General features: G+C 37.1%; 1 pseudogene; it reads left to right on the top strand.

The window, feature by feature from the left end:
• Positions 1-21575, top strand: LOC133752855 (fas apoptotic inhibitory molecule 1-like; annotated as a pseudogene).
• The last annotated feature ends 980 nt before the right edge of the window (positions 21576-22555 follow it).

Genomic DNA, 22555 nt, shown 5'->3' with positions numbered 1-22555 from the left:
ATGGATCTACCTCTTGGCCTGACTATGTATCCATCTTCAGCTCCAAATCATCCAGACTCTCATGGCAAAAGATGCCCTACTGCCCTGTTAAGGACTTTGCCAACTTGTGTGCTCGCCCAGAATAGCCCAAGGCAACAGATATGTAATCTTCCTGGGGTGGTGGTAGTGAGCAACACCTCCATTTTAAGTATACCCTATGCAAAAACAACAGTAGCACCTGTGCAGAACACTGAGACAGGTGCAAACTGTAAAGTTCCACGCCAAGGGGACAAGCCAGAGAAATTGAAGTGCTGTGTGCCAAGGGGGAACCTGGCAATTCCTCTCCACCTGATAAAAAAAAAAAAAAAACAAAAAAAAAAAACCTGCCCAGCTCCCTTCATTGAGCTAGTGATGTCTCCCTTGTGTTTGAACATAAGCACCTAGCAAACTTCGTCTGAGTTATATGTTGACCTCTTGTCAATTTCCTTTGCATATGGGTCAAAGAATCTGCAGTGGGTGTCACACACACACACGCAGGTGCACATACACACATACACTTGCATGTGTACCTGGGCACACACTATTAAATATAAGTACATCTGTAATTTTTTGATTTCTGTGAAACAGTGACAATTTTTTCTTCTATGTATCCTCATAGCAACAGAGCACACAGAAGGACCTTGGTACATTTTAGTTATTTAACATTTAGTTATAAAGTTATATAGCTATAACATTTAGGTGTTTTACACAAAAATACAATTCTGAATCCAAGTATTGGTGACAGAAAACATATTATTCTAAAATTTGTAGATTATCAATGCAATATAAGCAAAATTTGTAGCTACCAATGTAATATAAGCAAAATACTGATTCTATGAAGAATCAGGCCAAAATGATGCTATCTAGAGCTCATAAGAAGACAAAATTTTGATATTCAGTCTTTTAAAACTTGAATTTTTGTATAATATGCAGATGGTAAGTATGTATTGAATTAATGAGTGGATGATTAAAAGAATGAACTCTTGTTGTCTGTCATATGTGATTAATGTTTTTGATCAAATTATTAAAGAACTTGTTAAATTAATTTTTAAACAATTTATTAAATAGATCCTTTGACATCAGCCTGAGACTGGAAATGGACCTGGGTTTTTCATTTCCACTTGCTCTGTGAATATACCTTTCCTATGCATATAAAGAGTTGCCAGCCTATTACTTTGAAAGCAGGTTTAACCTATGTCAGTATTCAAGATAATTTATGGAATTTATAACAAAGAAATGTAATACAGCATGAGATGTTTCTTGTGTTTGATGGTATGTCACCAGAAACTTTGAAGTATCTTTACTGATGAATAGTGGAAACTTCCTGATCAGTTGCCCAAAATGACAAAGAAGAAAAAGAGAACCTGATGTCAACATTGTTGAACATTTGGGGATTAAAAGAAGGCAGCACACTTCGAGGGAGAGAAATGATCAGATCACTAGTTTCATGTTCATAGTGCTTGAATATGGGAAAACCTCCTAAGAACCATATTTAAGAGGAAGAAGGGGGGAGTTACAGTATGGGATGTGTGTTGAAGCTTAGTTTGGATCATTGAAATACTGCATTAGTTAAGAATGGCTGGAAACCAGAGCTTATATGTGATTGTCATATAAAATTACCTTAATTAGAATATACAGCAACCCTTTTAATTGACAGCCTGTCTCTTACAATTCTCAACCTTTCATTAACTCATTTATACAGGGCATACGTAATACTTCAGAGACCTAAATGGAAAAAGGGATGACCTTTGATTATTGGTCAAAATTTCTTCTAACCTTTGAATTACAAATAGCTGTTAAGAAAATCACTTCCATAATTATTAAGATATTTTATGGTCAGATAAAGTAATTAAGAGATAATAATCTGTTGAATTATATTTGTCATAAGAAACTATAAAATGCAATGAAAACTTTCTTCTGTGAATACATACCACCACAATCAAAGAGAAGAAAACATCAATTTTTAAAATTTTTATTGATTTTTTAAAAATTTTATCTGGCAATGCGGGAGAGAGAGAAAGAGGCAGAGAGAGCAAGCTCTTATCTGCTGGTTCACTTCCAATGCTATCAGACTGAAGGCCAAAACCAAGAATCAGGAATTCAATCCAGGTCTACCACATGGATGTCAGGGAGCCAACTACTTGAACACTTATTGCTTCTCAGGGTGCACATTAGCAGGAACAAGAATCTAGAGCAGAACCAGGCATTGAACCCAGACACTCTGATATGGGATGGTGCATCTTATCTGCTAGGCCAAATGCCTGTCCCTATATCAAATCAATTTTTACATGCTAAGACAATAGAACTACATTTGGCTCCATCTTGGAAGAGAAAAAAATTTCATTACCTCATGTTGAAAGAGAGAATGAGAGATCTGATTGTAGTCAGGAGAACTATTTCTAGCTACAACAAACAACCAGGTAAGCAAGAGCTTGGAAGACCCTCCTTTTATTATGACCCCTGCAATTTCCAGAAGAGTTTTTGACTATATATATTTTAAAATATATTTTAAAAATTATATAAAGTGTTAATACCACATGACAGTTTATCTATAGAAAAGCTGTATATATTATTAACTAGTTAGGACATTATATAATATGGGTCTTGCCTAAGTCATCAGTATATAAGCCTCTGTTGCACTGGAAATCTATTCTATTTGAGAACAGATTTTAGTTGTCAATATGAAAAATGAGTCAGCCTACCCTGTTTATATGCTGACTAAAAAAATGCACTATGTCACCAATCTTGTTGTTTAGCTATACTGTTTCACACTATGGCATTAATGTGTCTACCTAATTTATAATCATCTGAAAAATACTTGGTCACATTTTAAATTTAATGTTACCATATATAATCAAGAAATGAGGATACTCATAAAAAACAAACAAAGAAACACAAAAAAAAACCAAGAAAAGTGCAGTGACTCTTCCTTTTCACCGCCAGAGAATTAGGCAGGCTGCCTGCAGCCTGTCTTGGCTGAGGAGGGGAAGTGCGCCACCCGCCACTCAGCCTCCCTGAACCCAGGGGACAATCAGACGCGGTGGGGAGTCCAGTCCAAGCAGGATCTCACTTTATTGTAAAAGGGAGGTGTTTATAAAGCTGTGATACAGAGCGGATGCGGGCAAGAGGTGAGGTGATGTGACACAAAAGGGTTTTAGCCAGTCCTATTATAACACCTCAATGATCCTTAGGCAAAGAGCACCCTGGGGCTGGGTTGTTTACTGCCAGGGATTTGAAACTTAAAGACAGGTCTTCAAACTCAAGGCAGGCTTAGGAAGTTCCTCTAGGCCTCCCCCACAGAAAAGAGGTCTGATGGGAGAGTTACATCCACTAACTCTCACATTGATTCAGACTTAGCTAGGATATTTATTACAATAAGAAAGTATGCACACATATCTTATAAAACTTAGGAACAGCTGTGATCCAAAATTTCTCTTAAACTGTCTCCAAAGTTTTCTTAATAATCTTTGCAAAGCAAAATAAGACTGAAAATGTCTGCAAATATGAATCATGCCTTTTATTGAAAGAGTTTAACCATAAAGTCAGATCATAAAAAGTAAGTCATGATTTTTACTAAAAAAGAACTTGACCAAGAGGCAAGAAGGTATGTTGTTTAATACTGCGATTTTTAACTAAAACAATGTAAGGGTAATTCAAAAAGTTCACAGAAAAAGGAATTAAAAATGTAAGTTTACATTGACCCCCAATATTTTGAAATCCATGCATATGGAAAGTCTTCAAAAAAAGTCACAGGAAATTTATGTCATGAACAAATAAGGCATGGAATTCATTTTTTACACCAAAATAAACTTATCTTTTAATTTTACTTTCTACAAAATTTTTGAAGTACCTTCATAAATATATAAGCATATGTGTGTGCATATATCAATAATCTTTTGATTCATTTAACTGACCATTATTTCATCTGTTAATACTTACTAATGACTAAACATATTTTTTCCTGTATTAGCAAATAGCACACAGTAAGGTATGACAATTTCCAACTAGGAGATAAGCAATCTTCATCATACAGTCAGCATATAAATAAGGAAAATAAGTAGAAAGTATTTTTCCTGTGCTTTTCGTAAAGTTTGAACTCTCATCTTTATATGAAATTTTATGAATATTTGAATTAACTATGCTCTTTTTTTCTTATTCTTCAAATATGTGATTTTCCTTTGCCTTGAACACTTTCATACTTATCTTTCAAGTTCAGTGTTCGTATCACTTTGTTTTGAAAATCCTTTCTTGTCCCCTCCTGATCATATTGAGGTCCTTAGAAAGTGCTCCTGGAACACTTGTATCTTTCTATCCCAACATTTACCAAAGGTTGATTTTTAAAATTGTTTCTCTTCTACCTCTTAACCATTCCTCTATTAATGCAGCATCTGAGCTTATCTTACTCACTCTTGTAATCCTTGTCCCTACAATAATGTCTGGTACATAATAAATATCAAATACATGTATTTTGTTATTTAAATAGTACTAAAAATAAATATCTAGGAGAATGCCTAGAACACAGTAGTTACTCAATAAATATTTGTATACAATTTATTATCTTTAGAATTCTTACCTTCTGTTACAACCATAATTTCACTTGAGAAGTGGTAAGTTAAAGATTTCATTTGAAGCTCCAGAAATTTGAATCATAAGTGATGAGTGTATATCTAAATGGAAGAGCTTATGTAGAATTAGATATTATACAAAATAATTATCATGTATCTAGGCATAATAATAACCAAAGCCTATTTCTTGTGACAGAAAATGCATAGAGGCATCCTGAAAATAATTGCATTGAAGTTTTGACATAACAGGTGGTATAATACCCTTATTGGAGCTCATGAAAAGATTTAGGGGTTTATTTCCCTAAGTAGTTTACAGGATCAGGACTGGTAACACAATAGTTTACTTTTAAAATTTTTAGTTATTTATTTATTTTTACATCAATGAATTATTTATTAAGAAAATTTATATGTAAAACACAGCTCATTTACATGGTCACAGTCGCAATAAGGGGAAGTCAAGAATGTAAATTGTATTTCAAAGGAAAAAAATACATTCTGAAGAACACAACAAACAACAAGTGCTGGCAAGGATGTGGGGAAAAAGGTATCCTAATCCACTATTGGTGAGAATGTAAACTGGTGCAGCCACTGTGGAAAACAGTATGGAGACATCTCAGAAAGCTGAATATAGACGTACCATATGACCCAGTCATCCCACTCCTGGGAATTTATGCAAACCAAAAGAGATCAGCATATGAAAGAGTTATCTGTACCCCCATGTTCATTGCAGCACAATTCACAATAGCTAAGATATAGAATCAGCCCAGATATCCATCAACTATTGACTGGATAAAGAAATTATGGTATATATACATGACGGAGTACTACTCAGCTGTAAAAAAAAAAAAATCCTGTCTTTTGCAACAAGATGGATGCAACTGGAAACTATTGTACTTAGTGAAATAAGTTGGTCCCAAAAAAGACAGGTATCATATGTTTTCCCTGATCAGGGGTAACAAATAGAGTACCTGAAATATAATGTATTGGAGTAAAATGGACATTTTGAGATTCCATGATTGCTTACAGCCTTTGTCTCTTCCAATGAGGAACAATATGTTGTTTTTCTCTTCAAAGTATTTGTTGAACTCTTTTACTTAGTGTAGGGTTTACTTTATAATCATTAAGTAAACTGAAAATAGATCTTTGTAAAAATTAAGAATGGGAATGGGAGAGGCAGGAGGAAGAAGGGTTGGCACTTGGGTGAGGGAGGGTAGGGTGGGAAGTATCACTGTGTTCCTAAATCTGTATATATGAAATACATGAAACTTAAATAACTTAAATAAAATTTTTAAAATTTAAAAATATCATAGCCTATCTCTGTTACATAGGATTACTCTATCACGTGAATTCCCTAATATCTGCTGAAGTGTGATGTCAGAGAGAGACAGAGACAGACAACAAGAGAGCTCGCACCCACCATTTTGCTCCTCAAATGCCCACAAAGACCCAGGGCCAACTGAGCAGGGGGCTGAAGCTGGCAGCAAGGAACTCACCCAGTTTTCCCCCATGGCTACAAGAACAAGATTACTTGAGCCATCACTGAGGTTTCCCAGAGTCTGTATTGGTAGGAAGCTCGAGTCAGGAGCCAGAGCTGGATATCGACCCCATGTACTCAGATACGGGAGAAGGGCACCTTTTTATTTTTAATAAGATTTATGTATTTATTTGAAAGTCAGATTTACAGAGAGAGAAGGAGAGGCAGAGAGAAAGAGGTCTTCCACCCACTGGTTCACTCCCTGACTAGCTGCAATAGCCGGAGCTGTGCCAATCCGAAGCCAGGAGCCAGGAGCTTCCTCTGGGTCTCCCACACAGGTGCAGGGGCCCAAGGACTTGGGTCATCTTCTACTGCTTTCCCAGGCCATATCAGAGAGCTGGATGGGAAGTGGAGCATCCGGGACTTGAACCAGCGCCCATATGGGATGCCAGCACTGCAGGCGGTGGCTTTACCTACCACGCCACAGCGCTAGCCCTGAGAAGGGCATTTTAACCAATGTTTTAACCACCAGGCCAAATGCCCACCACCATAAATTATTTTTACCTAGAGCTATTCTAGTTTGTGAATGGTACTCTGAGATATTTCTCAAAGTTGAGAAATATAAATGAATTTTTAATAGGGTTGAAGTCTTAGTTGAGTTGCTAGAAGCTGATCCATTGCCAACCCCCATTCAGTATGGAATGAATGCTTAATCAAGCAGACTTCTATCTTTACTACATCATTCTTTATGCAAATATACTTACACTATAAAGTAAGATATTTCATTTCTCAAAATCTGTATGAACCCTTCAATCTGAAGTTATGGTGTGTGTCATTATATGATCTTGAACATCAAATGATCTAGATTTACATTTTAAAACTATTTGATAATCTATTACTTAGGGAAAATATAAATTAATTAGTAATTTTTCAAAGAAAAACGTTCTAATGCAAAATTAGGACACTAATTGTTAAGTTTTTATAAAACTTTAATTATAAATTTGATTATGCTATACATTTGAAGGATATATATTTTATAACTAAAATAACAATAGACCATGCACAATATAAATTTTATCAACTGTAATTGGCATAATAAATTATATAATTATAATTCTTTATTTTGGTTATATAATTAGTTCACACAATTGATATTTATGAAGTACTAACTATATTACAAAAACTTCCTATATTAGACTTTATGGATTGCAATCTTAAATTCACTTTCTTAGGGACAAGCACTGTGGCACAGCTGGTTAAGACATGAATTGAGAAGTTGGCATCCCATATTGGAGTGCCAGTCTGAGGCCCAGCTACTCTGCTTTGGAGCCAGCTCCTTGCTAAGGTGCCTGTGAAACAGCAGATGATGGCTCAAGTACCTCGGTTCTTGCTACCTACACGGAATACCTGGATGAATTTCTTGTCCTCTGGCTTCAGCCTGGCTCAGCCCTTGTCTGGTTCTCGTTTTAGGAGTGAAGCAGTGAATAAGATATCCTTTCTCTCTCTCAGTCTCTCTCTCTCCCTCTCTTGCCCTCTCTCTGTCAATGTGCCTTTCAAATAAAATAAGTAAATCTTTTTTTTTAAGTTCACTTTCTCACTCTACAATTTCAATTAATTATGTCTATTCAACGACTCTAGAAATAAAATAAATTCATAACTCTAAGCATATAAGCATATCATGATTCTTAATTTGAGTCTGTCACTCTGCATGTTCACCGCAGTTTAAAATGACTTACAAAAACTTGTAAAGGCATCACCTATATAATGATAGTTAGATAATGGACAAGGAAAATATATAGCAATTTGAAACACATAATTAGCAGATGTACCATATATCTTTATCCCATTTGCGATTTCATCATTTGTAAAATTTATTCATATGAATTGTTATAATTGTATGAAACCAAGAATAAAACAAAACTCTGTGGCCTCTTGATAGACAATATAACTAAACTGTTACTTCAAAATAAGTTCCAACTGAGTCTTAATCAAGAAGAGTAGGTGCTCATATTAACATACTAACAAAAATAATGCCAGTTAATTAAATTGTAAAAAGATTGAATTTCTGACTGATTCAGTATAATTTATTCAAGTATCTAGAAATATAATTGCTTTTATACTATTGCCAACATCAACTGAAAAATCATCTTTCCTAATTTTATACCTATATACTGGAATAACTATGCAGGGGGGCTTTTTAAAAGGACTCCATTCTTCTAATTATGAAATGATTCCAAAATCAAATCATTTTCCCAAACTAACTGATCACATAGAATTTTTTTTAAAGATTTATTTAGTTGAGAGTCAGAGTTAGAGAGAGAGAGAGAGAGAGAGAGAGAGAGAGAGATCTTCCACCTGCTGGTTCAATCTCCAGATGGCTACAATAGCCAGGGCAGGGCCAGACTGAAATCAGGAGACAGGAGCTTCTTCCAGGTACCCTTAGTGAATAGCAGGGGCACAAGCACTTGAGCCATCTTCCACTGTTTTTCCCAGGGAAAAACATTACCAGGGAACAGTATAAGAAGTGGAGCAGCCGGGTCTTGAACCGGTGCCTATATGGGATGCTGGCATTGCAGGTGGAAGCTTTACCCACTATGCCACAATGCCAGGCCCAAATCACATGTAGTTTTAAAAGCATATATTTATACATATCACTTTCATAAATCTAGAGTTAATTTTATCATCGTCTTTAATTTATTTCTGTTTTCATTGTTGGAGGGCTACAGCAACCAAAATGCTGAAACACCATCTGGGACCGAAGAAGTCAAATCACTATTATAAACTAGCCTCTGTCCTCCCCACTGAACCCCCACCTGGGTGTTCATTGATTAGATTTAAGTCAATCTATTATATGAATAGTTCCCTTGTTGAAGTCACTGTGCAATCTTCATTTTCATTAACAATGGTTATTCATCATTATAATGATTTCATCTCTAGCTCCTGTGGGATTAATAACAGCAGGTACTTGAGAGCTCACTATTTTTAACATTGACTACACTGATAAATAGCAACTTATTCTTTTCATGATAGTCCCTTATTAGCTCTAGCTATTTCCTTAGATAATTGCGAAAAATACTTTTATGTGGATTATTAAATTTTACTCCTTAAACTGCAATGACTTAAAAATAGGACAAAAACAATTCCACTGTATCTTTCAATAGGAGTCTTAGTGGTACATTCCTTAATTATTAGGTTATTTTGTTTTATTTTTTCTAGCTTTTATGTAAGAAGAATATTCAAAGCAAAACTGACTTAGGGAGCTGTTATAATTATTAGTGGTCTCAAAATTTTGTTTACTCAATTTGACTAGGGAATGGAAAATAAATCTAAGTTTATATTTCAGCATATTTATATTTTCCTGGCATTACCAAAACACATGTACAATCTTTTGCTATGGCACAAATGCCCTCAATAAGAAATCCAACAATGGCAACAGAAAAATAACAAACTGGAATGAATAGAAGTATAAAGAGCATAAACTAAGTTTCACATTCTCTTATTTCCTTAACATATTCTTTATTTAAATCTCCGTGGGCTATTGCAAGGTAATGGAGAATATTTTCAAAGTCATACTACAGAAGGCCGGCGCTGCGGCTCACTAGGCTAATTCTCTGCTTGCAGCGCTGGCACCCCATGGTCTAGTCTCGGTTGGGGCGCCGGATTCTGTCCCGGTTGCCCCTCTTCCAGTCCAGCTCTCTGCTGTGGCCCCAGAGTGCAGTGAAGGATGGCCCAAGCGCTTGGGCCCTGCACCCACATGGGAGACCAGGAGGAAGAACCTGGCTCCTGGCTTTGGATCAGCACAGGGTGCCGGCCGTAGCAGCCATTTGGGGGGTGAACCAACAGAAGGAAGACCTTTCTCTCTCTCTCTCTCACTGTCTAACTCTGCCTGTCAAAAAAAAAAAAAAAGAATAAAAAAAAGTCATACTACAGAATAGAGTGATAGTGACACAGTACTTTGAGGAAGATGGAAGATGGGGCAACCATGTGCCCTTAAAGGTAAGATGCCCATATCTCACATAGGAGTGGCTAGGTTTGATACCTGGCTCTGCTTGCAGTTTCCTCTTGTTACTAACTGGGTGCCCTAGGATGCAGCAGGTGATGGCTCAAGTAGTCAGAGCCCTACCATCCACATGGAAGACTTGCATTGAGCTCTTGGCCCTGGTTTTGGCTGGTAGAACCCTGGCTGTTGGGGGCATTTGGGAGAATGAAGTGGCAGATGGGAGCTCTTCCTCTGTCTCCCTCCATTTCTGCCTCACAAATGAATCAATTTATTTTTTTAAAAAGAAAAAGAGTTATGTGAGCTGGGAGAGTGATGAAAGGGAGAATGCCTTCTGCTTGCAGAAAGGTAATATCTCTTGCAATAGTGGAGATTGTTCTGACTATTGCTATTTCCTGAAAGTCTGTGTAAATTTGTTTTATATATTCCTCAAATTTCTATTATAATTAATCAGTTAAGCCAATTGGGCTTGAATTTTTTCTTGGGGAAATAATTTTAAAAATTCCTGCACCCACGTGGGAGACCAGGAAGAAACTCCTGGCTCCGGGCTTTGGATAGGCACAGCTCCGGCCATTGGGGGAATGAACCAATGGAAGAAAGACCTTTCTCGCTGTCTCTCCCTCACACTGTCTGTAACTCTACCTCTCAAATAAATAAATAAATAAAATCTTTTAAAAAATTGATTGAATTTTGTTTGGGTAAATTCCCAGGAATGGGATTAAATTCAATAATCGTTTACAACCCTGTCTCTACTGTTGAGGAACAGTGTTTTTTCCTTCATACTGTTTGTTAAACTCTTTACTTAGCGTAGGGTTAACCCTATGAGTATAAAGTAAACAGAGAATAGATCTTTCTAAAAATTAAGAGTGGGAATAGGAGAGGGAGAAGGAAGAAAGATGGGAGTGTCGGCAAGAGGGAGAGTAGGATGGGAAGTATCACTATGTTCCTGAATCTGTATGTATGAAATACATGAAATTTGTATACCTCAAAAAATTGATTCAAAGTTTTTGTTAAGTAACTGTTCAGCCAGTTTGAACACTTTTGCAATTTGTTAATTTTATCTAAATTTCTTAGTTTTCATCAAGTAATCATTCATAATTTCATTTAATTATTTTTTATGTCTCCTGCATTTGAAGGGATTATCCTAACTATATCACTTATAAATATTGTCATTTTTTTCTGCTCAACTCTCTGAGAGAACCAACCAATTTTAATTTTGCTTATTATCTTCTATTATATATTATTCCCTTTCTTTTGTTTTTAGATTTAGTATGCATTGAAATGTTCTACTTTTACTATTATTTCATTATCACCTTATAGTATTAATATAATTTGTCATTATATTTCTAATAGTTATATACTGAAAGAGAAGAATCTGTTTTTATTTCCATTTATGATCACATAGCCACCTTTTATAAACTTTTAATGTGCACTTGAGATGACTGTGTACTCCGAAATTCTCCTCTAAAGTCAATAAACAAATGAAACAATTTTAAAACAGACAAGGAGGGGCCAGCATTGTGGCACAGCTGATAAAGCCACTGTCTTTGACACTGGCATCCCATATGGGCTCCAATTCTAGTCCCAGCTGTTCCACTTCTGTTCCAGCTCCCTGCTAATGTGCCTGGGAAAGTGGTGGAGGATGGCCCAAGTGCTTGGGCCCCTGCACCCATTTGGGGGACCTGGAAGAAGCTTCTGGCTCTGGCTTTGGAACAGCCCTGCTCTGGCCATTGTGGCCATTTGGGGAGTGAACCAGAGGATGAAAAAATATCTCTGTCTTTCCTTTACTCTCTGTAACTCTGACTTTCAAAATAAGTAAAATAAATCTTTAAAAGAAAAGGGGGCCGGCGCTGTGGCTCACTTGGCTAATCCTCTGCCTGCAGCACTGGCATCCCATATGGGCACTGGGTTCTAGTCCCGGTTGCTCTTCTTCCAGTCCAGCTCTCTGCTGTGGCCTGGGAAGGCAGTGGAGATGGCCCAAGTGCTTGGGCCCCTGTACCCTCATGGGAGACCAGGAGGAGGCACCTGGCTCCTGGCTTCGGATCAGCGCAGCACCGGCTGTAGCGGCCATTTGGAGAGTGAACTAACAGAAGGAAGACCTTTCTCTCTGTCTCTCTCTCTCACTGTCTAACTCTGTCACACACACACACACAAAAAGGCAAGGAGTGGAATAGGCAATTTGCAAAAGAAGAATGCCAAAAATGCAATAAGTATAAAATTTCTAAATATCACTATTACTTGGAGAAAGACACATTAAAATAATAATGGCATATTTCTAATTCTAAACCCCTGCTTCAATGGTAAATATAAAAATTCAAGAATAAATAAAACAAAGCATGTGTTGTCATGGACATAAGGGACTTTGATGTATCATTCCATTTTGTTCAAACTACCATCGTTCCTGTTAAATGAGTTTTCTGTTTATCATGCTCCTTTCTAAGGTATCTATTCTACTTGAAGAGTTCTTATTAATTTTCAAAATTGAATTTTAAAATTCCTTTTCCTCTAATATCTCCCCCCTCCCTTTGGGACAACAGAATCTGATGAAAATCATGTGGAAAGTTCTTACTCTGTTATGTTTACCTTAACATCTCTTCTGCTTTTTTCTTTCACCTGTCTAAGATTCTTTTAGTTGTGTTTGGTTTTAGAAGTTCCTTTTTTAAAGATTTACTTATTGATTTTGAAAATCAGAGTTACAGAGAGAGAGAGAGAGAGAGAGAGAGAGTCAGAGATCTTCCCGCCACTGGTTCACTTCCCAAGCATCCACAATGGTTGCGCTGGGCCAGGCTGAAGCTAGGAGCCAGGAGTTTCTTGTGGGTCTCCCACATGGGTAGCAGGAGCTCAAGCAATTGGGCCATCTTCTACTGCTTTCTCAGGCACATTAACAGGTAGCTGGATCACAAGTGGAGCAACCGGGACACAAACTGGTTCCCATAAGGGATTCAGGCATCACCAAAGTGGTGGCTTTACCCACAATGCCACAACACCAGCCCCTAGAATTTCCTTTTTAAAAATACACTATTACATTTATGTGGTTTCTAGTTCTCTGTCAGAGAACAGAATACTCTATTTTAAGAGGAAACCATTTAATTACACAACATCAAATGTACTGAAAAATGATTGACAGTGGTTGAGTAATAGCAGCTGAACATCAAAGCCACAAGTTAATGGCTTATCTTGAGATGGGGTATGTTATACCATGAGACGGGGTGTGTTACAAAACCCAGTTTGGCTCTGGATCTTGGATATACCTCTCTAGATATGTGATGTGCAATGTGCCCTCAGGATTCTGTAGAATCCCCATCAAGAAGACAGTTTTTGCCAGATGCATCCAATTAACCTCCAGCCTTCAAAACTGTGAGCTGAATAAACTTTTATTCTTCAAAAATTTCCAAAGCTGTAGTATTTAATTATAGGAACAGAAAGTGAAATAAGATGGTAGGCTTTCCTTTTGAGGTGATGGAAATGTTGTAAAGACTACCGTGGTTGCTGTGGCATAGCGGGTGAAGCTGCCACCTGCAGTGCCAGCATCAAATGTGGGCGCCAGTTTGAGTCCTGGCTGCTCCACTTCTGATCCGGCTCTCTGCTGTAGCCTGGAAAACCAGTATAGGAAGTCCTGAGTCCTTGGGCCCCTGCACCCATGTGGGAGACTCGGCGGAGGCTCTTGGCTCCTGGCTTCAGATTGGCACAGCTTTGGCCATTGCGGCCTATGGGTGAGTGAACCAGCGGATGGAAGACCTCTCTCTCTCTCACTCTCTTTTTCTCTCTGCCTCTTCCTCTCTCTGTATGTAACCCCAACTTTCAAATAAATAAATAAATATTGTTTTAAAAAATAAATGATCTTTCAAAAGTGAGAGCCCAAAAATGGATATATGCATTATCTTTATTATTTGAATTTAAAATGATGGCTTCTCAGGGCCTTATGTTAATTTGCACTCTGGTTAATAATTACTTTATGATATCTAAACAAGAAAACAAATAAAGCATTCACCATAGATACGGATATCTGGCTCCTGCCTTCGGATTGGCGCAGCGTGCCGGCCGTGGGGGCCATTTGTGGGGTGAACCAATGGAAGGAAGACCTTTCTCTCTGTCTCTCTCTCTCACTGTCAAACTCTGCCTGTCAAAAAAAAAAAAAGAAAAAAAGAAATTTGATTTTAAACATAACTTATCTATGAAAAAATTTTGGAAGAAGAGCACAGTAAATACAGGTTGATATTTAATTCTGGAAACTTGGATAATTCTTATTCAGAAAGAAATGTGATTTTAGGATATTAGCAGAAGACTAAAGAATTTTAGTGCCTATATGAATGTAAGATATTTACAGAAAAGATAAAACAATTGCATTAAAGAAATCTTGAATTATATCAAATGCCCAGTTATAGTATATGGTACATGTAAAATAGATTCAAATTTTAAATCTTATGCATTAATTAAATGAATTATTCATAGTTTGCCTTGCTAAAATAGAATAGAAAAATTTGCAATAAGAGAGCTAAGTCTATCATGACAGGAATTTATATACAATAAATACTGTAATTATATTTTTTTTAACTTTTATTTAATGAATATAAATTTCCAAAGTACAGCTTATGGATTACAATGGCTTCCTCCCCCCCATAACTTCCCTCCCACCCGCAACCCTCCCCTTTCCCGCTCCCTCTCCCCTTCCATTCACATCAAGATTCATTTTCAATTCTCTTTATATACAGAAGATCAGTTTAGTATATATTAAGTAACGATTTCAACAGTTTGCCACCATATAGCAACACAAAGTGAAAAATACTGTTGGAGTACTAGTTATAGCATTAAATCACAGTGTACAGCACATTAAAGACAGAGATCCTACATGATATCTTTTAAAAATTGATTACTTTTGTATGCAATTTCCAATTTAACACCAAGTTTTTTTTTCATGTTCAATTATCTTTATATACAGAAGATCACTTCAGTATATGCTAAGTAAAGATTTCATCAGTTTGCACCCACACAGAAACACAAAGTGTAAAAATACCGTTTTAGTACTAGTTATAGCATCACTTCACATTAGACAACACATTAAGGACAGATCCCACCTGAGACATAAGTACACAGTGACTCCTGTTGTTGATTTAACAATTTGACACTCTTGTTTATGGCGTCAGTAATCTCCCTAGGCTCTAGTCATGAGTTGCCAAGGCTATGGAAGCCTTTAGAGTTCTCCGACTTTGATCTTATTCCAATAGGGTCATAGTCAAAGTGGAAGTTCTCTCCTCCCTTCAGAGAAAAGTACCTCCTTCTTTGATGGCCCCGTTCTTTCCACTGGGATCTCACATGCAGAGATCTTTCATTTAGGTCTTCTTCTTCTTTTTTTTTTTTTCTTCTTTTCCATGGTATCTTGGCTTTCCATGCCTACAATACTCTCATGGGCTCTTCAGCCAGATCCGAATGCCTTAAGGGAACCTTCTCTAGGATTGACCATATATTGTAATCTATATTTTTGAACCAGTTTTTTATTGTGTTGGTGGTCATCTTATAGCCTTGATGTCCATTCAGTTGACAAAAAATAGTATTCACATATATGGCCATACTATACCACCATCAGAATCAACTGAAATTGTTAGTGCTTTATACTGATTTTTTGCCTTCAAAAAAATAAATTAGCATTTTTCAATTTTGTCACCATAACATATCAGATGGAAAAGATGTCATTGTAGATTTAGGTTAAAATAGGAGGGAAATGGGGCCAGTGCTGTGGCATAGCAGGTTAAAGCCCTGGCCTGAAACGCCAGCATCCCATATGGGCACCAGTTCGAGACTCAGCTGCTCCACTTCCAATCCAGCTCTCTGCTGTGGCCTGGGAAAGCAGTAGAAGATGGCCCGAGCCCTTGGGCCCCTGCACCCACATGAGAGACCTAGAAGAAGCTCCTGGCTTCGCATCGACACAGCTCTAACCATTACGGCCATCTGTGGAGTGAACCATCAGATGGAAGACCTCTCTCTCTCTCTCTCTCTCTCTCTCTCTCTCTCTCGGCCTCTCCTCTCTCTGTGTAACTCAGACTTTCAAATAAATAAATATTTTTTTTTAAAAAAAGAGGGAAATGCATTGGAAAAAAATTTGCACCAGGAACTACTAGTTCTGTTAAATTTATATGGGTACATTAAATGTCACAATGTGTTTTGACTTTGAGTAAGGTTAATAATACAACTTCATTCTCTGGAGACCATAGTTTGTTAGTTGTTTTGCTCCTGATGTTAAAAGAAAACAAGATAAAGTTGCTAACCATAGTATGGATCACAAAATGTTAAAATTTTCAATCCAGTTATTTTACATTGGATAAAGTTGACTAGCATTTATTATAATTATATATTATCATTATAGAATATCCCTGGATAAATTTATTTCAACATGGTTTGAACAGTTACTCTATACCAGGCATTGTATGAAGTGCTGGTATACAATAAAAACCAAGGAATGATCTTTGTTCTTTAGGAAACAATTTCAAATACATTCAAGTAAATTCAAACTCTGTATTAAAGTATACTGAGTTCTCCATAACTTACATTACAGTAATAATAAAATAAAATTAATTTGTCTGCTTTTCTGGAATTTTCAGCATGTTCATAAATTACTATTTCTGCATTTCACACTTTTTCCCCAGCTACTTCAAAGCTAATTGTACTAGCTAGCTACTGTTGAAATAAAATATCTTATGAAAAAATGTATTTTTCTTAGTGGCTTATAGTTTGATGTAGGCTTGACTTAGCTAGTAGCTAGTAGCTCATCTGTACTTGACACCAGGTAATAGACCAAGTTTAAATATGCTCCATGTGTATCATTTTTCAACACAACTTGAAAGGTCAGTGGATATCTGGGGTATTTTTTCTCATGGACACGGCAGGAGTGTCAAGAAGGCCAAGCCAAACTGTGATAGAACATCTCACATCTTCAGTTACAACACGTCAGCTAACATCATACTGGCCATGACAAAACATAGGGCCAACTATGCAATTTTCATCAGGTTAATATTTTAACCACTGAGAGGCTGTGGTAACAGATTGGAATAATGCTTCCATGAAAAGAAAATCATTTTTCCATTCAATTTTTGTTGATAGCTGTTGTCTGTATTCCCACTAAACTATGGTCTTTTTGCTTTTTACTTGTTAAACTTTTAATTTGGTTAAATATTAGGCCTTTTTACTGTAATATAACTTTAAAATATGTTATCTCAAAAGCTAAAAAAATGAGAAAAAGAAAGAGGGTAGGGAGGAGGAAGGAGAAATATCATTATTTTCTTAGAATTGTATCTACAAATCACATTGAACCTGTTAAAAACTAATTAAAAATTAAAATAAAAACACTGATAAAGTGGATACAATGAAATAAACTAGGTAGCATAAAAAAAAAGAAGAAAAAAAAAGTACAGGACAGCATCAGTAAATCAACTTACCACACTGCCCCGTCCTGATATTGTTTTTTTTGTCAATGTTGCTCCTTCTGTCATAAGCAGTGATGATCAAGTTTCACCTTTATACTACTGAGGTTGCTTATATATATTTTTAAGTTGCAGTTTGAAGTTAAATTAATGCTTTACAAGATCATTCCCTTGAGAAGGTGATTACATGGTTGTGTCCTCCCTTGGGGTTGTAGGGATTTTTATCTTGGCCTACAATTTAGAAAATATTAAATACATAAAGAATATTTCAATGACTAAAATTAGAGGGTTTTTTTTTTACAAAAACAACACATGCATTTATTGAAACATATTTCATTCACTTCCTTAATAATGTTGGCAGTAACATCAATTAATGAGACTTTACAGGAAATTATTATGAATATTGACATTTATTTGAAATAAGATAATGTGTGTAATATTAATTTATTACTCTTCTCCCTATTACATTAAAAATAAATGTATTTTTACTCACTTCCAATACAAATAATAGCTAGTAAGTAACTTCTAGTAGGCACAAAAAAATTGCAAAATTTTCATAACATTTCTTATAAGATTTGTAGTTACAATAACAAAGTATTTCTATCTTTCAGTAAGTACTATTAATTAAATTTAAATACATTTACCAAAGTATTTATTACTATAAATTCCATGTAATACAAAGGAAATAGATTTGAAAGGATGGCTTACTATTACTTTATTTTTTAAAGCTTTCTTTACTTGAAAGGCAGAGTTAAAGGTAGAGGGAGAGACAGAAAGACAGAGAGAAAAAGAGAGAGATCTTCCAACCAATGGTTCACTCCCATCATGGCCATAACAGCCAGGGGTGGGCCAGGCCAAAGCCAGGAGCCAGGAGCCAGGAGCCAGGAGCCAGGAACTCCATTCAAATGTCCCCTGAAGGCAGTCAGGGCCCAAACACTTGGACCATCTTCCACTGCCCGACTGGAAGTGAGGCAGGGCGTGCTCAGACTGGGACTCATGAGATGCTGGCATCACAAGCAGCAACTCAGCCGACCGCATCACAATGCCAGCTCAAAATATGTCCACAAAGGAAATATTTTACTCAAAGTATTGAATAACTCCCTCCCATTATCTTTGGAGGTCCTTTCTGTAAAGTTGTACCCAAAACACAAAATTTGAAATAACTATAACACTTGTCTGGAGACTTCAAAGCAGGTACATCTGTGCAATGTAGAATGAACTGTCAACAAGAAATGTGTGAGAGTGCATGTATGGTGGGTGTGTGAGAGAGACTTCCCAAATTGAAATTTTTGTAGCGGGACAAAAATGAAATGCATACAAAGAAATCAAACAATCAAATAAGAGTTTATACAAACCAAGAACAACCAATGGTTTTATAAACCTTTCTATGTATCAGTTCAGATGTGGAAGAATTAAACATTAAGTGAGCAAGTGACCAGATAGGTTCTTTATTCAAAGTATGAAATGACTAAAATAATTGCCTAAGGTCTGTAGGGTACTAACAGTATATAAGCATCTTGCGCAGTATTTTTGCACCTCATTTCTCTAAAGTTTCTACATGCTCATAAGATACAATTGATACAAATGAAAAACACACTTTTTAATAGTGAAAAGCCAGAATCATTTACTGAGTATCTAATACCTAAGAGAGACTCCAATTCTGGTAAGCTGTGACCTGCTAAAAACTGATTTTCAATGTTGCTCTGTAAGCTTCATAAGGCTTAGCATTCACCAAGCCTGCATACTGGCTAGTATATAAAATGAGTAAGATACTGCCTCAGGTTTCAGTTCCAAGGCCATAGCTCTCTCGTTCTTAATGACAAAGTTGTTTCTAGCATTTCCGAGATGCAAGCACAACTTGGGATGATATTTCCCTAAATACAAAAATTGCTTTCTGTTAAAAGCTGCAAGTTTAGTTTAGGGCAACCAGCACTGGAGCTCTTCCAAGACATGCAAGCATAGCTAACTGCAATAAAATAGCTATAATCTTCATGAAATTTCTTTTTTTACCAGCTTCAGGGGTGGGAAACATCCAGCCCATGGACTTAAAAGGCCCATAGGTGTGGCTCAAAATTCACTAAATCTCTAGCAGGCTGATTTTTAAGTTGATAATTTTGTATAGCTCATGAATGATGTTACAAATATCCAAATGGCCCTTGGCAGGAAAAATTCCCCACCCTTCTGAAGCAGTTATCAGTAATCTGACTGGATGGTGGTATGTCACTGGCAAAAGGCTGGTCCAGATCCTGGATGTCTTCTTTCATCAAAATGGTAGGGCTGTAACTCACTTCACACACTCTTATTGTATTAGTGACTATTCTTCCTGAGTTCCTGAAAGAATCTGTTTAAGAAGGCATTGGATGGGTTGTGTATAATAAGAAATTTTCCATTCCCATATGCATTCTCTATAGGAAGAAGGGAAGATGCATCCCAGTCATACTGTTGTAATGAGGTTAAAAAATACAGAAAGGACATAAGGGAACAGAAATGTATTTTTAAAATAATCTAGTTGAAATTTTCAGTTGGCAGTAACAGGAAGTGAAATGAACCTCCAAATAATAAAAAATCAATGTTCCAATTCAGGAGCACCGAGTCAATAGAAAATAGTTACACTCAGCTTTACCACATCCTGGTCAGAATTCTTATAAAATACTCTGCTGTTCAGCTCTGCTATTCCATGTCTGGGTTATTCATTCTTATGGGAACTTCTCAAATATTAAAGGCTTTCTGGAGTCCACTATTCTGCACAGATGTTGGGTGGGACCTGGCAGCAATTCTTGCTGTTCCTCAGAAAGTTCTTAAATGTGTGACTAAGAACACCAGGCAAATGAGAGATGTGCTCACTTCTTAATGAATGTGCCCTATTCAGACAGCCAATTCAGTGATCAGCTCATAGGAAATCACATCACTGGGCAGGCCCAATACCATCTGAACCCAAAGTATGTTTGAAGTGACCTATGTCACAAGCCCTCCGTTTCTCCATTAATTCTCAGAGTAAAAGGCAAAGCCACTAGTTGCAATCAGGAAATCTTGGCCAAGCAAAGACTAAGAAGAGCAGGGCAGGAATAATGTGACATTGGGTCTATCACAAAGGGTGAGAGGCCACCCATATGCCAGAGCTGTTTGTAAGAAAATGTTTTCTAAGCTCACCCATGTAACACTTCAAATGTACAGGTCATGTTCCATATTAGTTCAAAGATGCTTTTCTTCCAGTAAATAATAAACAAAAGATAATATTAGATGTTGCCCTGAATTAACATGACAATGTAATAACCATTTAATAACAAAATAATTGATTGTGGTATGAACTATTCCTTTGGCACAGCACTGTGTTCTAGGCTGACTTGGAAATTATTCATAGTTGTTTCTCTCATTTTCTACAAAACTAAATGAATCTAAAAATCAAAAAGTCGTTTCTTTTGCTCAAGATAAGAAAGGAATTAGAAAGGGATTGGGAAAGGGCTTGTGGAGAGTAAGAATGGCTCTGGGTGGATGGCGAGAGTGACCCCACTGGCTGAGGCACTGAGCCCTCCAGCGTCCTCCTTATAGTCTGGAAAAAAAATAACAGATCTTGTAGCCCTTTGGAATGTTACTTCCAGTGACTGAGTCCACAAGATAGAATTTGAACATGGCACCACATCAGGCAAATGAGTAGCATATGTAGGTGGGAAGGAAGAGATAAGAATGGATGTTCATATTAGTGGGCAAAGAAACTTTCTGTGTTGGAACTGCAAAGATGAAAGCAACCATAAATATAGATGCTGTCAGTGGCTTTGCTTATGAATATACTCTGGAAATTAATTGGAAAAGTCTCCAGAAATATATAGAGAAAAGATAAAAAACCACCAACACTTGGATTTTATACTTGGATAGTGAGGACTTTAGAGTTGTTTTGGAAAAAGGCAATTATAGATGTATGGTGCAATGGTAAAAAAAAAAAAAAAAGGTAGACAGAAAGTGAATTTGTGGATGATGGGACTGAGACACACTTCAGCTCTGGGAATCATGATTGTTACATAAAGGCTGTGAGCAGTGGGAAGTAGAAAGCAGGGATTATTCACATTCTCACTGTGGATAATAGAGAAATCCTGGAGACTCTTGAGTAACTTCATGTTCATGAGTTTTAATCTTCAGAAGTAAGGATCAGGACTTTTTAATTACTGTTGTAATTAAATGTGGACAATATGTACATACTAGTACATTTAGTCTGCAATGTTCTTATTTTTTACTTGAAACTGTAATGTTTCAAGGATTAGAAAAAATGTATGTACAATCAAAATGATATATTATTTTACAAATAATGTAAACTCTTTTTAAAGCCAAATGGAAAAGAAGATACAGACCAAAATCACTGATATTTTACAGTGGTAGTTGTAGTTTTTTTTTAAAGATGTATTTATTTATTTGAAAGGCAGAGTTACAGAGGCAGAGGCAGAGGTAGAGAAAGAGAGAGAGAGAGAGAGAGAGAGAGAGAGAGAGAGAGAGAGAGAGACGTAGAGAGAGAGGTCTTCCATCTGATGGTTCACTCCCCAGATGGCCACAATGGCCAGAGCTGGGCCAATCCGAAGCCAGGAGCCAGGAGCTTCCTCAGAGTCTCCCACGTGAGTGCAGGGGCCCAAGAACTTGAGCCATCTTCTACTGCTTTCCCAGGCCCTAGTAGAGAGCTAGATTGGAAGTGGAGCAGCCGGGTCTTGAAACAACGCCCATATGGGATGCCGGCACTGCAGGCAGCGCCTTTACCTGCTACACCACAGTGCCTGCCCCAACAGTAGTAGCTTTTACTGTAATAAAGACTGCAGGGACGGCATTGTGGCACAGCAGGTTAAGGCCCCAGCCTGCAGCACCAGCATCCCGTATGAGCACTGATTCGAATCCCAGCTGCTCCTCTTCTGATCCAGCTCTCTGCTATGGCCTGGGAAGGCAGTGGAAGATGGTCCAACTCCTTGGGCCCTTGCACCCATGTGGGAGACCCAGAGGAAGCTCCTGGCTTCAGATCAGCTCAGTTCAGCTCAACTCTGGTTGTTGCCGTCATTTGGAGAGTGAACCAGCGGAATGGAAGACCTTCCTCTCTCTCTGTCCTTCAATT

This window comes from Lepus europaeus, chromosome X, assembly GCF_033115175.1.
Source record: "Lepus europaeus isolate LE1 chromosome X, mLepTim1.pri, whole genome shotgun sequence".
Taxonomy (NCBI): domain Eukaryota; kingdom Metazoa; phylum Chordata; class Mammalia; order Lagomorpha; family Leporidae; genus Lepus; species Lepus europaeus.
This window is presented reverse-complemented; position numbering and strand designations above follow the sequence as displayed.